Here is a 23,378-nt window from a genome sequence, read left to right as displayed (position 1 = left end):
TAGTGAAAGTAACTCTGGCTTTCTGAGTTTCGTTTCACTGCAGGGAAATTCCTCCATAGCAGTCAAACCAGACTGCAATTCCAAAATAGCAAAAAAAACGGTAACAATGGTTGCAATACCTAGACGAGCCTCTAGGGACACTGCAGGAGATTTTAAACAAGGTAATATTGACTCATCCAGATTACTGGGTGGAGAGTCAGTACTTACTTCAGAATCAGACTCGCAAATGTCAATGCGAGTGGACATAATGTCTTTATTCATGATACAGGGCAGGCTCAGAGACATCTTCTCTGGACAGAGCAAAGGTGCTTCAGTATCAGGTTCACAAAACCAAAGTGCTGTCTCATTCTTAGACTCGGCTAACGATGTCGAATCCGAGGAGACAGAACGCAAAATTTGCGAATCCACAATCGCTTTAGGTTGCGAAACCGAACACTCCAAAGACAGGGATTCTGAGGTCTCCAGGCTGGATTGCTGGATCTCAGAAATGCCAGCTGACAATGTACCTTTACAAACGTCACCTGAATGATGTACACGTAATTCATTCAGAATCATTTTCCACATACAAATCAGCAGACTCACAAAGTCAAATTCACACCCCTTTTTTTCTCTTAAGGCGGAAGCATAACTTATACATGCTCTCAAGACAGATTCACTTCTGGCAATGTAGTACTCACAAAACGACTCTGAATCGTTCTCCAATTCATACGACAACGCTTCGAGCTGTTTTTTCTGGAACGGGGGCTCCCATTCACACCTGACTAGGTCTGAGCATTCAAACTGAACAATGTTAGGGGAAGTTGTGACAACAACATGAGGAATCATATTAATTTTACTCTTGAAACTGCATAGTTTGGGAATTTTCCCCATAGCAAGATCATAGATGGAGGATCTTAAAGTAGTACTGAGAGAAGATCTGTTTTTACATGACAAGGGATCCCACAAATCATTGACAAAACTGACACACTCACGCCGATCACAATCGACAGGAACATCTGAGAAACAGGCATCAGATCGCACAGATTTAACCTCTAAACAAACGGGAGAAACTCCATCAGAATTCACGCAGGTGTCCACAGTCGAGGCACACCCATTCATTTCAGGTCGCACAGTGTCCAAACTCACTTGCTTTACCCCAGAAAGACAGGAATAATCATGTGACAATGGTGTCTCTTTATTGGAAATAATTGGTTGGTGTGTGTGCAATTCGTCCAAAATAGTCTGCCACACATAAATCACCAGATCCACATCACACTCATCACATTCATCAGAATCGATCAAAAGGTACATAGAGTCGAGACAATTATTCAGGTCATCCGCGCTCTTTGCGATATAAAAATCGCAAAAGGCTTACCAATCGAAATCAAACTCTTCCAACAAAGCCCCAATCTCCCATGAGGCAAATGGCGGTTCAAACAACCCAGTATCTAGGTAATCTCCATATGGGTTGGGGTCAGGAACGAGGACAGACTTTTTAACTGCTTTAATGTAGTGTGCGATCCTACCTATAATAGGATCCACATATGCCTTTGCCTCAGGCAATGACATCTGAAACAAATCGAAGGTTCCCTCTGCCCTGGGAATTTTGGTTGGGCTGGACATTCTGTAACGATTGCGGAATCGTCTCCGTGGTCAGCGCACCAGACGTGTGCTGACGCGGCGGATTTCCTCCACAAGCGTATAATTGAGGACACCCAGGCTAGAGGGAAATTCCTGTCGGTAGGTGGAGCTGTGGAGTGCAGAGGAACAGCTCCTCTGCCCTACCACACACACCAGACAGGAATTGTACGAAGGGAAGAAACGCAATCGCAAGAGAAGCGATTGAGAGTGAGCACAGAGACAGATTGTGTGTGTGTGCATAAAATTAGTCGCCAACCCGCGACTGTGCACACACCACAGCAGATAAGAGCCACACAGCCACCAATTAGGCTTTCTTTGCATGGTACAGTTTGCTAAGAATTTTTTTTTTTCTAAATGCATTTAAACGAGAATATTAACTACTTCTCGACCGCCGTATAGACAAATGGCGGCCGGGAAGCAGACGCCGCAAGGACCGCCATATTGACAAATGGCGGCGGTCCTTGTTTGGGCATGGGCGGAGCGATCGCGTCATCCGTGACGCGATCCTCCGCCTCCGCCTGTCGCCGCTCACTCGCCGCAACATCCCGCCGGCCATACGGAAGCGCCGGCGGGATGTTAACCCGACGATCGCCGCATACAAAGTGTATAATACACTTTGTAATGTTTACAAAGTGTATTATACAGGCTGCCTCCTGCCCTGGTGGTCCCAATGTCCGAGGGACCACCAGGGCAGGCTGCAGCCACCCTAGTCTGCACCAAGCACACTGATTTTCTCCCCCCCCCGCCCCAGATCGCCCACAGCACCCATCAGACCCCCCCCTGCCCACCCCCCAGACCCCTGTTTGCACCCAATCACCCCCCTAATCACCCATCAATCACTCCCTGTCACTATCTGCCAACGCTATTTTTTTTTATACCCCCCCCCCCTGCCCCCTGCTCCCTCCTGATCACCCCCCCCCACCCCCCAGATTCTCCCCAGACCCCTACCCAGACCCCCCCCCCATGCACTGTATGCATCTATCCCCCCTGATCACCTGTCAATCACCTGTCAATCACCCGTCAATCACCCATCAATCACCCATCAATCACCCCCTGTCACTGCCACCCATCAATCAGCCCCTAACCTGCCCCTTGCGGGCAATCTGATCACCCCCCCACACCAATAGATCGCCCGCAGATCCGACATCAGATCACCTCCCAAATCCATTGTTTACATCTATTCTCTCCTCTAAACACACACTAATTACACATCAATCACCCATCAATCACCCCCTATCACCACCTGTCACTTTTACCTATCAGATCAGACCCTAATCTGCCCCTTGCGGGCACCCAATCACCCGCCCACACGCTCAGATTGCCCTCAGACCCCCCCTTATCAATTCACCAGTGCATTCATTACATCTGTTCTTCCCTGTAATAACCCACTGATCACCTGTCAATCACCTATCACCCATCAATCACCCCCTGTCACTGCCACCCATCAATCAGCCCCTAACCTGCCCCTTGCGGGCAATCTGATCACCCACCCACACCATTAGATTGCCCGCAAACCCGCCGTCAGATTACCTCCCAAATGTATTGTTTACATCTGTTATCTTCTCTAAACACCCACTAATTACCCATCAATCACACATCAATCACCCCCTATCACTGTTACCTATCAGATCAGACCCTAATCTGCCCCTTGCGGGCACCCAATCACCCGCCTACACGCTCAGATTACCCTCAGACCCCCCCCTTATCAATTCGCCAGGGCATTATTTACATCTATCCTTCCCTGTAATAACCCACTGATCACCTGTCAATCACCTGCCAATCACCTATCACCCATCAATCACCCCCTGTCACCCCCTGTCACTGCCACCCAACAATCAGCCCCTAACCTGCCCCTTGCGGGCAATCTGATTACCCACCCACACCAATAGATCGCCCGCAGATCCGACATCAGATCACCACCCAAGCGCAGCGTTTACTCTCCTCTAAACACCCACTAATTACCCATCAATCACCCATCAATCACCCCCTATCACCACCTGTCACTGTTACCCATCAGATCAGACCCTAATCTGCCCCTTGCGGGCACCCAATCACCCGCCTACACGCTCAGATTACCCTCAGACCCCCCCTTATCAATTCGCCAGTGCAATATTTACATCTGTTCTCCCCTGTAATAACCCACTGATTACCTGTCAATCACCTGTCAATCACCTATCAATCACCCATCAATCACCCCCTGTCACTGCCACCCATCAATCACCCCCTGTCACTGCCACCCATCAATCACCCGCTGTCACTGCCACCCATCAATCAGCCCCTAACCTGCCCCTTGCGGGCAATCTGATCACCCACCCACACCAATAGATCGCTCGCAGATCCGACGTCCGATCACCTCCCAAGTGCAGTGTTTACATCTGTTCTCTACCCTAAACACCCACTAATTACCCATCAATCACCCCCTGTCACTGCTACCTATCAGATTAGACCCCTATCTGCCCCTAGGGCACTCAATCACCCGCCCACACCCTCAGAATGCCCTCAGACCCCAGCCCTGATCACCTCGCCAGTGCATTGCTTGCATCTATTCCCCCCTCTAATCACACCTTGAGACACCCATCAATCACCTCCTGTCACCCCCTAGCACACCTACCCATCAGATCAGGCCCTAATTTGCCCCGTGTGGGCTCCTGATCACTCGGCCAAACCCTCAGATCCCCCTCAGACCCCCTTCCGATCACCTCCCCAGTGCATTGATTGCATCTATTTTCCCCTCTAACCACCCCCTGAGACACCCATCAATCACCTCCTGTCACCCCCCTAGCACTCCTATCCATCAGATCAGGCCCAATACAACCTGTCATCTAAAAGGCCACCCTGCTTATGACCGGTTCCACAAAATTCGCCCCCTCATAGACCACCTGTCATCAAAATTTGCAGATGCTTATACCCCTGAACAGTCATTTTGAGACATTTGGTTTCCAGACTACTCACGGTTTTGGGCCCGTAAAATGCCAGGGCGGTATAGGAACCCCACAAGTGTCCCCATTTTAGAAAAAAAGACACCCCAAGGTATTCTGTTAGGTGTATGACGAGTTCATAGAAGATTTTATTTTTTGTCAAAAGTTAGCGGAAATTGATTTTTATTGGTTTTTTTCCACAAAGTGTCACTTTCCGCTAACTTTTGACAAAAAAATAAAATCTTCTATGAACTCGTCATACACCTAACAGAATACCTTGGGGTGTCTTCTTTCTAAAATGGGGTCACTTGTGGGGTTCCTATACTGCCCTGGCATTTTAGGGGCCCTAAACCGCGAGGAGTAGTCTAGAAAACAAATGCCTCAAAATGACCTGTGAATAGGACGTTGGGCCCCTTAGCGCACCTAGGCTGCAAAAAAGTGTCACACATGTGGTACCGCCGTACTCAGGAAAAGTAGTATAATGTGTTTTGGGGTGTATTTTTACACATACCCATGCTGGGTGGGAGAAATTTCTATGTAAATGGACAATTGTGTGTAAAAAAAAACCAAACAATTGTCATTTACAGAGATATTTCTCCCACTTAGCATGGGTATGTGTAAAAATACACCCCAAAACGCATTATACTACTTCTCCTGAGTACGGCGGTACCACATGTGTGGCACTTTTTTACACCCTAAGTACGCTAAGGGGCCCAAAGTCCAATGAGTACCTTTAGGATTTCACAGGTCATTTTGCGACATTTGGTTTCAAGACTACTCCTCACGGTTTAGGGCCCCTAAAATGCCAGGGCAGTATAGGAACCCCACAAATGACCCCATTCTAGAAAGAAGACACCCAAAGGTATTCCGTACGGAGTATGGTGAGTTCATAGAAGATTTTAATTTTTGTCACAAGTTAGCGGAAAATGACACTTTGTGAAAAAAAACTATTAAAATCAATTTCCACTAACTTGTGACAAAAAAATAAAAACTTCTATGAACTCACCATACTCCTAACGGAATACCTTGGGGTGTCTTCCTTCTAAAATGGGGTCATTAGTGGGGTTCCTATACTGCCCTGGCATTTTAGGGGCCCTAAACCGCGAGGAGTAGTCTTGAAACAAAAATGACCTGTGAAATCCTAAAGGTACTCATTGGACTTTGGGCCCCTTAGTGCAGTTAGGGTGCAAAAAAGTGCCACACATGTGGTATCGCCGTACTCGGGAGAAGTAGTATAATGTGTTTTGGGGTGTATTTTTACACATACCCATGCTGGGTGGGAGAAATACCTCTGTAAATGACAATCTTTTGATTTTTTTTACACACAATTGTCCATTTACAGAGGTATTTCTCCCACCCAGCATGGGTATGTGTAAAAATACACCCCAAAACACATTGTACTACTTCTCCCGAGTATGGCGATACCACATGTGTGGCACTTTTTTGCACCCTAACTGCGCTAAAGGGCCCAAAGTCCAATGAGTACCTTTAGGATTTCACAGGTCATTTTTGAGAAATTTCGTTTCAAGACTACTCCTCACGGTTTAGGGCCCCTAAAATGCCAGGGCAGTATAGGAACCCCACAAATGACCCCATTTTAAAAAGAAGACACCCCAAGGTATTCCGTTAGTAGTATGGCGAGTTCATAGAAGATTTTATTTTTTGTCACAAGTTAGCGGAAATTGATTTTAATTGTGTTTTTTCACAAAGTGTCATTTTCCGCTAACTTTTGACAAAAAATTTAATCTTCTATGAACTCACCATACTCCTAACGGAATACCTTGGGGTGTCTTCTTTCTAAAATAGGGTCATTTGTGGGGTTCCTATACTGCCCTGGCATTTTAGGGGCCCTAAACCGTGAGGAGTAGTCTTGAAACGAAATTTCTCAAAATGACCTGTGAAATCCTAAAGGTACTCATTGGACTTTGGACCCTTTAGCGCAGTTAGGGTGCAAAAAAGTGCCACACATGTGGTATCGCCGTACTCAGGAGAAGTAGTATAATGTGTTTTGTGGTGTATTTTTACATATACCCATGCTGAGTGGGAGAAAGATCTCTGTAAATGGACAATTGTGTGTAAAAAAAATTAACAAATTGTCATTTACAGAGATATTTCTCCCACCCAGCATGGGTATGTGTAAAAATACACCCCAAAACACATTATACTACTTCTCCTGAGTACGGAAATACCACATGTGTGGCACTTTTTTGCAGCCTAACTGCGCTAAGGGGTCCAAAGTCCAATGAGCACCTTTAGGCTTTACAGGGGTGCTTACAATTTAGCACCCCCCAAAATGTCAGGACAGTAAACACACCCCACAAATGACCCCATTTTGGAAAGTAGACCCTTCAAGGTATTCAGAGAGGGGCATGGTGAGTCCGTGGCAGATTTCATTTTTTTATGTCGCAAGTTAGAAGAAATGGAAACTTTTTTTTTTTTTTTTCTCACAAAGTGTCATTTTCCGCTTACTTGTGACAAAAAATAATATCTTCTATGAACTCACTATGCCTCTCAGTGAATACTTTGGGATGTCTTCTTTCCAAAATGGGGTCATTTGGGGGGTATTTATACTATCCTGGAATTCTAGCCCCTCATGAAACATGACAGGGGGTCAGAAAAGTCAGAGATGCTTGAAAATGGGAAAATTCACTTTTTGCACCAGAGTTTGTAAACGCTATAACTTTTACCCAAACCAATAAATATACACTGAATGGGGTTTTTTTTATCAAAAACATGTTTGTCCACATTTTTTTCGCGCTGCATGTATACAGAAATTTTACTTTATTTGAAAAATGTCAGCACAGAAAGTTAAAAAAATCATTTTTTTGCCAAAATTCATGTCTTTTTTGATGAATATAATAAAAAGTAAAAATCGCAGGAGCAATCAAATAGCAGCAAAAGAAAGCTTTATTAGTGACAAGAAAAGGAGCCAAAATTCATTTAGGTGGTAGGTTGTATGAGCGAGCAATAAACCGTGAAAGCTGCAGTGGTCTGAATGGAAAAAAAGTGGCCGGTCCTTAAAGAGGAGCTGTTAGGTATAGGGTCTCAGAGAAAATAAACACATATATCAGTAGCTAAAGATTGGCTGTACTTACATTACATATGCATTTCACTGTCCACGTTTGGATTTCACAGAATTTGTATATAGTATATGCAGAGAATGATGCTCCTGACAGCTCATGGCAGGTTCCATGTTTGTGAAGCCAAATGTGTCGTCATGTCCTGCCTGCTTCCTGATCACAGAAAAGCTCATACTGAATAACACTAGTTTGCAGTGAATATTAATGAGCCATGTGGCTAGGAACAATAGCGGACTCCTGCAGTGTACGCTGCCCCGAGATTTATCTGTGCTGTGGCTGGACTGAGTTTTAGAAGCTGCTGAAACTTTATCCCGTCTTCTCCTTAGCAGCCGAGGGGAGGGCCCCAGAATGCTTTGCAGTATGTTATGCGGCTTGCGGCTTGCTTAGGTCTAAGCATTGCTGATAAGCATACATCAAAGGTAAGAGAGATCTTTATCTTCAGTAATGTCTTTTTGGCTTCCTTCTAAACTGTTTAACACAGGAGACTAGAGGTTTAAATTAGCTTCTGCAGCCTGACAGTTACTCTTTAAGGGGTAGAAAGCCCTAGGTCCTCAAGTGGTTAAGAAAAAAATGGAAAAAAATCATTATTTCTCAGTTTTCAGCCATTTTAGCTTTAAAACATACATACATGCTATCATAATTAAAACTCACGTATTTTATTTGCCCATTTGTCCCGGTTATTACACCATTTAAATTATGTCCCTATAACAATGTATGGCCTCAATATTTTATTTGGAAATAAAGGTGCATTTTTTCAATTTGCGTCCATCACTATTTACAAGCTTATAATTAAAAAAATTATACTAATATACTCTCTTGACATGCATATTTAAAGGACCTCTGTCACAAAAATCTTAAAATGTAAAATACATGTAAACATATACAATTCATAAGTACATTTCTTCTAGAGCAGAATGAGCCATAAATTACTTTTTTCCTATGTTGCTGTCAATTACAGTAAGTAGTAGAAATCTGACAGAACCGACAAGTTTTGGGCTAGCCCATCACCTCATGAGGGGTTCACAGGGATTTCTTTATTTTCAAAATGCACTTAGTGAAGGCAGTTGCTCAGTCCAACTGCCAAAAAAGTGGACGGTGAGCAGGAAGGCTGGCCAGCATCTTTGTATAAATCCTTTTCAGGGAGTGTCTTTATAAAGGATAAAGGTCATGCTGAGAATCCCCTATGGAGAGATGGACTAGCCCAAAACCTGTCGGTAATGTCAGATTTCTACTACTTGTTGTAAGTGACAGCAACATAGGAAACAAGTAATGTATGGCTCATTTTTTTACGCTTGAAGAAACATACTTCTTATTTGTATGTGTTTTAAATTTTAAGATTTTTGTGACAGTTCCTCTTTAAAAAGTTCAGACTCTTAGGTAACTATTTATGTTGTTGTTTTTTTAATTGTAATTTAAAAAAAAATTGAATTAAACATTTTATTTGGTTTTTTTTTTGGAGTGGGGAGGTAAACAGATCATTTTAAATGTAATTGATTGTGTATAATTTTTTTTTTAAGTATGTAGATGTAGTTTTACTTTTTTGTTTTTCATCCTGTAAGCGAGAGCTCTTGCTTACAGGAACTGAAGGGATGACGTGAAACTCAGAAAAATCACAGCTTTTCAGAGAAGCTGTCGGTTTTTCATAGAGAGACATAGATCAATGAATGGGAACTTTGTTCCATTCATTGATCTCCGGGGCAGCGGGAGGCAGCGGGAGCGCGCCCGGCTCAGCTGCAGCAGAGCAGATATATCTGTCTAGATTGACCTAAGGGGTTAATGCACTCCAAGGTGCAACACGTTTCACAGGATTGACCCTGCTTCATCAGGCATTGGTGTTGGAGTATATAGCAAAAACCAGTCTAGGTCTGAGGCAAGCAACTCTGTAGAGGCGCTTGGAGTGTATTAATAAAATTCTTTATTGATTTAATATCTGTACTATTTTGTGTCTACTTGGAGACTATAAGTCCACCACTACCTTCTCTACTTTTAACAGTTTTAGCAATTTTTATCCTATTGGCACCTCTGTTCATCCGTATATTGTACAAGTCCACCCTAGGTGGACGGGTGATACCACTTTCTTCTGATCTACAGAGAATGACTTCTTAATCCTCCTGAGTGTGAAAAGGTCTAATCTCTCCACATGCATTTACAGTGGTTGCCTGAGCGGTAGCCCTTGTTTGCGAGTATAACCATACTTTTTTACAGTGAAGGTCGAAGCAGGTGGTTTTGGTGCACGGCGCTTAACGCCGACTGCCGAAACCACCATTGCAATAATATTATACTTCGCGGGGTGCCTAAGGGTAATTCGGGTTCCGGTGATGACTCGGAGGGTGAATAGTATTTTACGCCGCTGGGGACTTGAGCGGAAGCAGCCATCATTTGGCTCACCCTTTGCCCAGCCTGGATCCCCCAGGCAATTACAGGGTAAAGCGAACAGTGGAAGCCCTCACCTGATCCAGCCATCGTAACCTGATGGCACATATATGCCGGGGTCATGCAGTGAGAGGGTGTCAGTGAGGTAGCAAGCATGAAGGGACACGAGAAGGAGGATCGCGCCAGCTGGATCTGGTGAAGGCTTCTACCGTGTTCACCGCGAAGAAAGTTTTTTTTTTAAATTCTGCAGTTGCCGGGGGTAACAGAAGGCGGAGCAGAGGGTCTTATTAGAATGAGTTCCATGTTAAGGGGCGGTTAGGTCACCGATCAGGGTGCAGCGGCGGGGAAGCACAGTGGTGCTCGGGCGGATGGGTGCGCTCACGTTAGCGGCAAGTGCACACACATGCGCACTGCGCAAAAACAGACCTAGAGCCCGTTTTTAAACGGGCTTGGGTCAACTAGTATATCAATAAAGGAAGTGTTTCCAATGCTGAAACCAGAAGAATTACCGTAAAAATGGGTTTCATTTATTGCATGCCGCTATACGTCCCTACAGTGCCGCTAATTATTTGTTCTCCATTCTGCTCACAATACATGCGCCGCTTTGGGCTGCTTCTCACATTCCTCGCGTAGGAACGCTCACTGCTGTGTGCTCAAGAGGTGCTCCAGGACAATCTATTCCTCTTCAGCCTCCTATAGAAGCACTCTTGGAGGGGTCTGGCACAGAAACCCTCACGGCGTCAATAAATTGACCTGCTAAGTATATTGCACTCCTTAAGGCCCTTCTTTCGGTGCAGAAGTGCTTTCCATTACCAACTATCAATTTGTGCTTCATGCTAAAAAGATAGTCATCATCAGCAGCAGTTTCGGCCACATCATGGCATGCTTAAATGACAGTAGCGCTTTTTGTTGAGGAAAAAACACAATGCTGTCAGTTCAGGCCAATGTTCTGCAAGGATTATTGGCCAGTGGCGTATCTAGAGGGGTACAGGAATGGCTAATGCCATGGGCACCACCATCCATGCCATGGATGTTATGGCTGCTCCCACACCGCTGCTGCCTTCTGAGCTGGCTGCATCCCCTCCCAGTCCCACCACTGTCTAGGTCTTTCCGTTCAAGTACCAGACCTCAGATGAGCGGCGACAGCAGAGACAGAGAGGGTGCATGCGCTACCTGCGATCGGTGTATGTACTCTAAATGGGGAAATGATGTCATTGGTCACTTCTTGCATTTGGAGTACGCTGGGCGTGGGTAGCATATATGCACCCTCTGATCTGAGGTCTGAGACTTACTTGGATGGAGAGGATGCTCATTCTGTAATGGCACCCTGCCCACAGCACAGAACCCGGCCCACAGCCAGAGCCAGCACCCTGCCCACAGCACCCTGCCCCAGTCTACACCAAGCACCCTTCCCACAGCACCCTAACCCAAGCTTGCACCCAGCACTCTGCCCACAGCACAGCACCCTGCCCTAGCCTGTACCCAGGGCCGCCACCAGAAATTTTGGCGCCCCTCACACATCATCAGGCCTGGCCCCCCCCTCCCTGGGCCCACCCACTGGTTGCTTTGCCCGCCCACTAGCCACCCCACCCCCGTTTCCGTGTGCGAAGTGCGCTGCGGTGAAAAATGTGCATGGCTCCGACACTGAAGAAAGTGGCATGCACAGCATGATGCAGAAAAAAAGTGGGCGTGGCAATTGCATGTTGTGGGTAAATACTAGCAAAATAAAGGTAGTACCCGGTTAACAAATGAGATAGGGACTTGTAGGTCCATTCTTATCCTTTATGCGTTCTCTTTTGTCCCCCTCTTTTCCAGGTATCCAGGCATAGGTGCCCCCAGTATACAGTAGGGATCCAGCTATAGGTGGTGCCCCGGGATAGGTAGCCTGGTGTAGATGCCCCCAGTATAGGTAACCTGGTATAGCTGGTGCCCCAGTATAGGCTAGCAAGATACAGGTGCCCCCAACCCACCGGGGAAGGGGGCAATTTCAGGGTTTGCCATATTACCCATATACACCTCTGAACAGGAGGAAACAAATGTAGGGGGGACACAAATACTGCACCGATCAGAGATTTAAAACAAAAACAAGGAATACAACACAATAATACAATACAGTAACGCTTGTAAAGCACTTTTCTCCCATAGGACTCAAAGTGCATAGATATGCCTCAGATCAATACAGGGTTACAGGCTGGACTGTGTTACAGAGGAAATAGTCAGGTGTTCATAAATGCCGGACTAAACAAGTGGCTTTTCAGCTTAGACTCAAATACTTTCAGGGATGGAGATGTCCTGATTGGGTGTGGCAGGGAGTATCAAAGTGTAGGGGCAGCATGACCGAAGGCTCTGTCTCCAGGTTTTGAATAATATGAAACTCAGCTGAGCAGAAGATATTCGCAAACAGGTTCAGGTAATAACAGTTCATGGTTAATTGCAAGCTTTCAAAGCATTATGTTTATTCTTCAGGTATTATAGAGGACTTGATCAATGCCTGAAGAAGAAACTTAATCATTCCAAAGCTTGCAAATAACTATGTACAGTCAGTCAGGGCTCATTTCCACTGTAGCGGTGCGGAATCGCCTGGATTCCACCGCTGAAGAAATCGCATGCGGCTGCGTTTCCCCATGCGGATTTACCCGCAATTTCGCATGCGATTTCGCATGGCAAGGAGCCAGGCGAATTTAACCATGTCACTGCCTGTGTAAAGTTCCATTGCCTTTCATGCGAAATCGCGGGGAAATCCGCATGACAAAGCCGCATGCGATTTCCCTATTGAATGCATTAGCGGCGATTCGCCCGCATTCCTGCCGCACGCGAAATCTGACGACCCTGTCGTGCAGATTTTTCCCGCACCGAAAAACGCCGCCGCCGCCGCACACGTGGAAACAGCCCCATCCACTAACATTGAGTATGCGAATCCGCATGCAGTGCCCGCATGCGGATTCGCTATAGTGGAAACGAGCCCTAAAGGTATTACTGGAATCAGCATTTGTTGTTTGTTTGTTGTCTGCATTTCTGCTCTACGACTAACTCCTGACCAATCATGAGTGATTATTTCTGTCAGCACAAGTCCTGTGTGTGTAAGTGGCCTAAGTTCAGTAGCTATAGAATTCATAAGGCTGTCCAAGAATCTGATGCATCTACATGTACTTCTGTGTGTAAAGGAACACGACTGTTTTGTTAGTGTATGTATCATGTGATGCCAAGCTGAGAGTTTTTTACCTCAAAGGACTTTCTCATTGGCAGTACAGCTGTAGGCTGTAGGCTCAGGAATGGCTCAGGGACCAAGTCTTGGCTATTTGGAGTGCCGTAATGGAGCATATGTGCTTCAGGAAGATAAGCTGCAGATTGGATGCTCTTGCTTAACCATGGGAACTGCTGCTGGACCTTCTATGAAGACATAATGAAGGTGTTTGGACATGTTTCAGAGGTCATTTTTCCTGAACCAGCTGAGAGAATCAAGCTGAGGCCAAGCTCCTGTTGGTGGACAGTGTCTGAGGAAACTTTTCTACAGGATGGAAGCTCAGATAGACTCAGGAAAAGCTGGGATGTCTACAGTAAAACAAGTTCTCTTGCGAAGTGCCTACGCAGGACAAGGAAAATACTGCACCTGGAGTTTGTTTTTATCTTAGCCTTTTTTGGTTTATTTTACATTTTATTTCCAGAGATGTGTAAAATATTTGCCGGTACAGAGCTGCAAACAGATCTTGTTTACCTCCTTGGCAATATAATTAGCGGTGCAATTTTTTAGCCCGCTTTCAGACCCTAAAATGCGGAAATAATTATATTGCAGAGAGTCTGCAGCAGCCCGGCCAGCACTTACTCACCTCCGTGGGATCCAGCACTGCAGTTCTGCCTCCATACTCCGGTTGGCGCTGTAACCCTATAGTCAGGGGAGTAACTAGAAATCACTGGGCCCCCCTGCAAACTTTTGGATGCTCCCCCCCCCCCCAGTGAGCTGAACCTCCGGTGCATGGATCGCATGCAGGTATGTGTTCCTGCCCGCCCCCCGCTGCCACTTATTGATGAGGGGAGAGCCCAAGGTGAGGGGGGGGGGACTGTCCCCCCTCCCCACTCATGTGCGGCCACGCTTTCCCCTCATGCTGTGACCCCTCCTGCTCCCCAAAATGGCCCTGAGCGGGCCATAGGGGGGCCTCGGGCCCTCCACGTGGGTGCAGGGGCTGCAGCCCCTATTGTTACACCCCTGCCTATAGCGATATCACCGGCTGTCGTCATGATGACGGGGGCGATCTCACCAGGGGAATGCAGAACCTCGGAGGACAGGAATTGCTGCTGGTGTTTGGATCCCCGGGAAGGTGAGTGAAAACGAACGCCCGCTGCGCACCATTGCCCTGCATTGATCTCACGGCTGTCTCCATGAGCCTGACTCAGGGTAACTGCTAAGGAGGATAAAAGGCATGAATAACACACCCTGATAAAATAAGACATCACAGCAGGTGACTTTGCTGCCGTCACCTCCACCTCATGGCAGAGAGAGACAGCTCACCTCACATGGCATCAAATGAGCATAGAAGTACTTTATACATACCTCTCAACTTTTTGATATAAGAAGGAAGGACTTTAATTAAGACACACCCCTGCAACACCCCTAACCCCGCCTCCCACCACACCCCTAGTAACTGATATCAGAAAGAATGCAGATACAAAAGATGATGTTTTAAAATTCACACCACACTGATCCTCTCTATCATCATTAGTCATTAGTTTTGCTTCATTTTACCACAAAGTTCCTGGACAGGTCCCATAAAATCTCATCTATAGCCTGCAGGCTAGCAACTCATTTGTTGCTATGGAGAAAGGCTTAGGGCTGAGCCGGGCCTGGCGGAGTAGCTTACCCTTCAGGTGGAGTGGGAAGAAGAACAATGTGCCTTGGCGACGGCGTAGCTCAAGTGTCAGAGTTCTCTAATGATTCAGCATGCCGAACACAATATTTGCCCAATTCGGGTCTTTATCAGGTTGCCTTGGCCAAAATTAATTCAGTGTCTGTTCGTAGCTTTAGTCATCACAATGTTCAAATATTGCATTTTTATTTTTTAATTAAAATGATGTTCTGCAAATAAAAATCTTAGTTTTAAAAATTCAGCCACATGACTTACATTAGCTTGGCAAGATAAAAAATAAAAAGTTAGATACTTATCTCTGTAGACAGAAGACTCTGAATAGTCCATAGACCTCCCTTGTCTTCTTGCGTTGTTCCCGGGGCCGGTTGTAGACTTTTTGCTGCCTAAAGCAAAGGAAGCGGCACTCAACCCCCCCCCCCCCCCTCCCAATTTGGAATGATCACAAAGCATCCAAAAATGTTCACCTTCAGTATAGGTAGCTAGTATAGTTGACCCCAGTATAGGTAGCTGCCCCAGTATAGGTAGTATAGTTGCCTCAGTATAGGTAGCTAGTATAGTTGACCCCAGTATAGGTAGTATAGTTGCCTCAGTAAGTGAAAAAAAAAAAAAAGGTAATACCAAAAGCAATGTATTTGTAATAAAATAAGGTTGAAAACGATATTTAAGCATTATACGTATGAAAACGAATTTTAAATGATAAAATAAGTGTAAATGATAATTTACTTGTTACAGCCCTGAAAGCGAAATTTAAAAACGAAAAAATAAGTAAAAGCTCCTACAAACGATGTTTAAAAAACGAAAAAATTAGTAAACCACACAGTTAAAACGAACTTGTAAACGATATTTGTAATAAACCTTATTCTGTAAATGAAAACTTTTGTTAACACGATCCCTGCAACCGCTATTTCTCGGGCGCCCAATTTTCCTGTTGGGCGCCCAAAAGCCAATATTTTGCATTGCAGTCTATGGCGGCGCCCTTTTTGTCCACTAGCCATATGCACCCTTTTTTTCTGCTCCCATATTGTTGCCCCAGTTTAGGTAGCTTGTATAGTTGCCCCCAGCATAGGTAGTATAGTTGCCCCAGTATAGGTAGTATAGTTGCCCCAATACCAGCATTGGGTTTTTGCTCTGTGCACAAGTGTCTCCATGCTATTGCGCAGGCGCCAACCCTACTACGAATAAGAATAGGAGGGTCTTGGTAAAAGATGAAGGGCTCAATGATCTTCGGGGAAGCCTTTTGGAGCAGCTAGAAAGTTCCCTCTACAGTGGTGAGAATCTTTCTCCCTGTTCAGATTTGCTTGAACAGCAGACTCAACATGCTTAAAGGGAACCTAAACTGAGGAGGATATGGATTTTTCCTTTTAAAATAATACCAGTTGCCTGATTCTCCTGCTGATCCTGTGTCTCTAATACTTTTAGCCACAGCCCCTGAACAAGCATGCAGATCAGGTGCTCTGACTGAAGTCAGACTGGATTAGCTGCATGCTTGTTTCAGGTGTGTGATGCAGCCACTACTGCAGCCAAAGAGGTCAGAAGGACTGCCAGGCAACTGGTATTGTATAAAAGGAAACATCCATATCCCTCTCAGTTAAAGTTCCCTTTAAGACTGCTGCTGCTTGGCTTGTATCACCATGCATCCTGCTAATGCTGAATACACACGGTTCGTTCCCGCATCGAATGCGCCGCTCGATTTCCGATGAATCGATTATTCCCAAACATTTCCGAGCGCATTTCGATGATTTTTAGGTCGATTGCCATGTAAAGTATGGCAAATCGACCTAACGATCCATCGAACCGCGAATCGGACATGTCGGAAATAAACGAATCGACGGGAATCGAACGGTGCATCGACGGGAATAGAGTGCGGGAACAAACCGTGTGTATCCAGCATAAGACTACAAGGGGGCGGAGCACAGACTGTACGCTCTAAAAAGACTGCAGCTCATGACAGCGGAAGTCTCTCAGGAAGTGGCTCCTGATCGCATTTTTTTCAAATGGATTTGTTTAACAGGGAATAATCAAATTCCTATCTACATACAGTAGCTAGGAAATAATATACATCTATGCAGTTACAGGGAGTTTTAAGTAAAAAAAGAAAAGATTTTCACATGGGGTTCCCGTCAGACATAGTTACACGCCAGCTTTAAAGTGTAACCGAGGAGGTGGTTTTTTTAAATGTAGAAAAGGGACAAAGAGGCATGTTCCCATCTGCTAGGATGTGTGCCCTCCTTGCAGCTTTTGTCTAGCCCACTGGACTCCAACTGTGCCCACGACGTCCTCCTAATCCCCTCGGGGCTGCGGCTTGACCCCTGCAAAGTAGGGGTGTCACCGGCTACTGCGCACGCGCGGCCCCTAGTCAGCCGCGCACACCCTGGTTGTGCTCCCATTTGCCGGGAATGTTCTGCGCATGAGCAGTACGCATAATTTGCTACTGCGCATGCGGTGAATGCTCCTGACACTGGGCGTGTGTGCAGTAGCTTCGCAGGGGGCTAGTAGAAGCCCCAGGTAAGTTAAAATTCTTTTTTTATTTTACTTATACCTGGTATTTTCTCAGCTCTGGTGTGCCGTTTTTTGTGGGTTTTTTTACTAAAACTCCATGCAAAACACAGTTCATCAGAAAAGCATATTATTTAGTGGGCTGTGTGCAAAATCAAATCACCATTTCTAAAAACCTCTTATGACTAACAAATATAGATTAAAAAAAACATTTTTGAATATACCCTTACATTAGCAACTCCTCCCACCTCTTCGCAGCTCTTTGTGAGTCTGTGAATATACAGAACAGGAAAGCAGAGCAAGAAGGGGGCTGGCTTGGGCTTCAAAAGACATCAGAGAATACAGACTCAGCTATAATGATTCCTGAGCAGAGCCAGACTGAATGCTCAGTCGGGGATTTTATCAGGGCTGTTAACAAGCAGGCTGAGCAGTGAAGGATGAAACAGAGAGCAGGGTAGGTGTTTTCTCTAATGGTCCCACTAATATATATGGTAAAATACATGAGTGTGCTTCGTCTCCGGTTCACTTTAAGATTCCCTTTAAACCAAACTCTGTGTCTATAAGGGGCGGGAAATAGATGGAGACACAGTTGGCAATGAGCTTTTCAGCTTTTCCTAGCAGAGTTCCTAGTCTGGATGCATTCCAGATCTCCCCGATTGTGCGGCTCGCGGCGTCCGCCTCAGCTTCCCACCTGTGCGGACACTTTTTTGTATTTAAAGTGCGTGGTATTGTGCCGGATACTTCAGTGGCAATAATCAAACAGCATCTCGTACGTCAGCAGGTGGAAGCAGCGCCGTAATCGCCACTAGAAAGAGGAGATACAAGAAAAGTTCACAGACGAGATTAGCAGCAGGAATGAATAGGCGCACCGCCGCCGTCCGCCCAGCTATCTGCTAAGCTTTTCAAATTACATCGCAAAGCTGATTGTATGCAGGGAAGACAAAGTATCCCAGCTTTATAAAATCTTCAATAAAGGAATAATAAATGATGGCTGCAGGGAATTATGGGTATTTCAGAAGCCTTCGGAGGAGCATTGAGGCAGACATTGTATTTGTTAAGAGGATTAAGGATAGGCCGGCAAATATCAGGAAAAAAAACAGAGTAAATAGTTGTCTGGATAGATAACAACATTTATAGATATTTAAAAAAATGATGGATAAATATTTTCAAAATAATTATTCATAGATGTAATTTTAAGAGGAATTATTATGAACAGTACACCGACAGACTGTGGATCATCCACAAGACAACCTAGGCATGTGCCTGGGGCCCAGTGGGTGTCAAGGGTCTAACTGCCACCTTTTCTGCCCCCTCTCCTACCTCAACTTACCAGAAAGACTATACTGGGGGGCTAAAGCTATTTCCTTTGGGGCTCACCTATATTCTCAGTGGTGCCCTCTATAGGGCATGACAGGTTTCTGCAAGCATCCCTCTGTACCCTGTCCCCGCCCCTCCACAGTGTACAAGCTTTCCATTAAGGTGCTACTGCCACCTTCAGGGTTGCTGCTAAGGTTTTTGTGGCCCAAAGCAGCACATCATTTGTAATGTAGGCATTAAGTAAACTAAGGGTATTATCTATTTGCCAAAAATACCTCACAATCCTTGCAAGATCTCTTGCAATTAATGTATGTGGATGACACACCGTATATTTGCAAAAAAATCTCTCTACCACCTTCTGATTGTTTGTTCTAACACTGTCAGTCAACCGGAATAGAGTCTGAAGAAGGCTTACTAGCTGAAAGCTTACTGTTTTTCTTTTAAATTAGCAAATAAATGGTATTTTCCAGATTCAAAACTTCCTGTCTGTAAAGTTCCACCTCTAGCCTCCAGCAGGAATTGCACACACAGTGTTTCTCTCCCTCCTTCCTCTTCCCCCTCCCCTTGCTTGTAGAGTCCTCAGACATAGGCTGTGGGCTGGAATGATTTGTCTGTGATCTGTCCACACAGGAGCAGCTTGCTAGCAAGTAAGGATTAAAGCATGTCAGCCAACTAGCAAAGTACACCTGTAGGTAACTTTTCTTCAATAATAGCACCATCATTTGGACAATCTGCTCTGCTCAAAAGAATTCTGTTTGTGATGTTTACATTTTGTTCTTATCTTTGCTGAATTAGTTGGCCTTAATTTTATCACCTGAGTTGGGCAAAAAATATCTGAAGCTCACCATACAAATATTGATTTTGATCACACAAACGGCCCCCACCAGCCAGCTATCATGTTTACCTAAAAACGTGAAGCTGGGGCTACCACTGCTTACAGATAAAGCCGATAGCCTAAATAAAACTTTGCTTCCGATGTCAGATACTCAGGGCCGGATTTGTAATCTTTACCTCCAAAGGCCACTGTCAGCAGCCGCCCCTCTTCAGGTAAGATAGCCAGATGACCCCCTCGAGTATAGGTAGCCCGTTGACGCTTCCCTCCACTATAGATAGCCAGATGACTCTTCCACCCCTTCAGTTTAGATAGCCTGATGGCTCCCCTTCCCTCCAGTATAGGTGTCATGATCACCTCTTCCCCCATCCCTCTAGCATAAAAAGCCAGATGACCCTCCCCACACTTCCATATAGATAGCCTGATGATGCCCCCTCCTTCCAGTATAGGCAGCAAGGTGATCCTTCCCCCCTTCCCCAGTATAGCCTGCTGCCCACCCGCCCTTAATCCTGTGGTGCCCTAGGCCATGGCCTATGTGGCCTTAAATACTGTATATTTTTTAACAATACGTTTTTATTCAGAATCAGCAAGTACATACAAATATAGTGCCAATTGTTCATCGCATATCCCTAAATCTGTAGTGCATACAACGGAATAATGTTGTTTGATGGCTTTGAGTAATTTTCTGTTTCTAAGGAGTATAGTAGTGTACATTATTCCCAGTATATTTTTTAAATAAATATTTTAAAGTAAATGAGACTCCCTAAAAAAAAAAAAAAAAGAAACCAGATACTTACCTAAGGAGAGAGAAGGCTCTGGGTTCTAATGAGCCTTCCCTCTCCTCTCCCGATGTCCTTGGTGCAGCGCTGGCTCCCGTGTTTGAGTCCCTCGTCGCAGAGGAATTTGGAAGTCTTCAGGAGCCGAATCCTCCTGAAGACAGGCAGCACCATACTGCGCACGCACGAGTGCGAGACAGAGGGTGCTCACGCATGCGCAGTATGGAGCGGCCCCATCTTCGGGGGGACTTGAGCTCCCGAAGACTTTCCAAAGTCACCTTCATCTGGCGGAAGGAGCAGTATTTGACCAATTTAGTCAAATATTGCTCCCGGGGGAACCGGGAGAGGAGAGGGAAGGCTGATTAGGACCCAGAGCCTTCTCTCTCCTTAGGTAAGTATTTGGTTTCTATTTTTAGCAAGCGGTTCCCATTCACATTAATGCTACAACTGCTGGGGAAAAATAACCCTGACCTTTCCTTCTTGTACACAAGATGCGCTTTTCTCTGTTTTTTCTTTTTTTTGTTTTTGTTTTCTTTTTTTTTCAATTGGTTTTTATTGATATTTTTCACAGTTTACAAATCCAGGATATAGGTAATGACTATCATTAAATTTCAATAATTCTTTAGTTGAATATAGAATTGGAAAACAAAACAGTTATTTACTGTATAGCAACTCAGAAATAATGTATTATAGAACAGTTCTAAATCAGGTGGCATGAGCACCTTCAACTGAGTTAGTACTTAACCTCCTTGCCGGTTATCCCGAGCTCAGCTCGGGGTAACCTGCGCAGGAGGATATCTCAGGCCCCGCTGGGCCGATTTGCATAATTTTTTTTTTGTTACAAGCAGCTAGCACTTTGCTAGCTGCTTGTAACTTCCGATCGCCGCCGCTCGCTGCCGATCCGCCGCAATCCGCCGCGCCGAGTCGCTCCCCCCCGCCCCAGAGCCCTGCGCTGCCTGGCCAATCAGTGCCAGGCAGCGTTGAGGGGCGGATCGGGATTCCCTATGACGTCCCGACGTCCATGATGTCGGTGACGTCATCCCGCCCCGTCGCCATGGCGACCGGGGAAGCCCTGCAGGAAATCCCGTTCTCAACGGGATTCCCTGCATACTCTGATCGCCGAAGGCGATCGGAGTGGGTGGGGGGATGCCGCCGCTTAGCGGCTATCATGTAGCGAGCCCTTGGCTCGCTACATGATTTAAAAAAAAAAAAAATTAAAAAAATGTGCGCCGCTGCCTCCTTGCCGGATTTTTTAGACCGGCAAGGAGGTTAAAGCTCTCATTTTAATATATAACGAAACAATCACCCACGTAAAGTGGGAGTATGCAAACTAATAGCATAAACATAACTAGTAGAGAGTGCATAGTGCCTTAATAGATGCGTAGGGCCGAGGATTGCAGCCCGTGCCGAATATTCAATGAATTTACGTAGATCTAGTCTGGCCCAATAGAAGGACCTGCTAGGTCAAGCGGAAAGGAGGTGGGGGGTGGGAGGGTTTATCATTAGTTTAGGATCTCCATGACTGCCCTTTGGACCAGCCTATCCGGTTCAGCACCGCAGTCCGAAAATCCCATGCATCCGAGCAACGTTCACCTCCCATTCATTCGCCTATAACTTTATTGCTACTTATCACAATGAATTGATCTATATCTTGTTTTTTTCCGCCACTAATTAGGCTTTCTTTGGGTAGTACATTTTGCTAAGAATTATTTTTTTCTAAATCTACTTTAACAGGAAGATTAAGAAAGAAATGAAAAAAATTCATTCTTTCTCAGTTCTTGGCCATTATAGTTTGAAATTAATATACGCTACAGTAATTAAAACTCATGTATTTTATTTGCCCATCTGTCCCAGTTATTACACCGTTCAAACGATGTCCCTATCACAATTTATGGTGCCGATATTTCATTTAGAAATAAAGGTGCATTTTTTCAATTTGCGTCCATCACTATTTATAAGCTTATAATTTTAAATAATATAATAACATATTCTCTTGACATGCATATTTAAAAAGTTCAGACCCTTGGGTAACTATTTATGTTGTTTTTGTTTTTTTTTTATTGTATTTTTTATTTTTATTTTTAATAAAAAAAAGTGTTTGTGGGTAATTTTTGGTGTGGGAGGGAAACTGTTAATTTTAAATGTAAAATAATATTTTTTTTTTATTAAAAATGTATGTTGGTGCAGTTTACTATTTGGCCACAAGATGGCCACAGTGAAAAAAGTCCTGGATGCGAACGATCTCGCATCCAGGAACTTAAAAGCAGGGGAGATGTTTCCTGGGGGCAGAAATACTGCGCTCTCTGGAGAGAAAGCGTCGGTATTTCTGCGAGCAAAATAGATCAGTGAATGGGAATTATATTCCCATTCACTGATCGGGGGGCTAGCGGCGGGCAGCGGGAGCGCGCGCGGGGGCGCGCCCGATCGCGCGCACCAGCCGGCGGCAGCAGCAGTGCCTATCTGGACGAGGAAGCTCGTCCAGATAGGCCGAACTGGCTATCCTGTGGAAGGGAATTCTAGTTTTAACTGTTTAGTTACGTATTGTTAGAGGGTGACCTTATGGGTTTAAATTCCAGTCAAAGGACCATATGTGTTGCCATACATTTTGATTGTTTCTGGATCTTAACAGGTATTCCATTTTGAGGTTATATTCTGTTAGGTGGACTACCTGAGTGATGGAAGGTGTGTCTTCTCTATGTTTTTTAATAATCCATGTATTTTTTCGTTTGTGCGACACATCTGCTCTCTGTACTCGTTCCGTCATGTAGCGCAGTGCTAATTGGCTAAAATAATTATGCACCGGTTGCAAATTCCATGATAATTAGCCGTTGCACTGGTGTCTCGGTAGAAATAAGTTAGAAGGGCGGTGGAAATGGCGTGACGCAAGCTTTATGGCCGTCAGCACTGTGAAAACAGAGCAACAGGGAATGACTTTTCCAGAAGCACATAAAATAAGTTGCAGATTTAAATAAGTGATCGGTCAATTATTTTCATAGAGCGTCTTCGGCAGAAATTATAGTGTACGAAAACTGCAAAGAAAGTGGTATTTAAAGGAAACCGGAAGTGAGAGAAATACGTAGGCTGTCATCTTCATTAGTGTTGGG

The sequence above is a fragment of the Hyperolius riggenbachi genome, chromosome 4 (genome assembly GCF_040937935.1).
Source record: "Hyperolius riggenbachi isolate aHypRig1 chromosome 4, aHypRig1.pri, whole genome shotgun sequence".
In the NCBI taxonomy this organism is placed as follows: domain Eukaryota; kingdom Metazoa; phylum Chordata; class Amphibia; order Anura; family Hyperoliidae; genus Hyperolius; species Hyperolius riggenbachi.
This window is presented reverse-complemented; position numbering follows the sequence as displayed.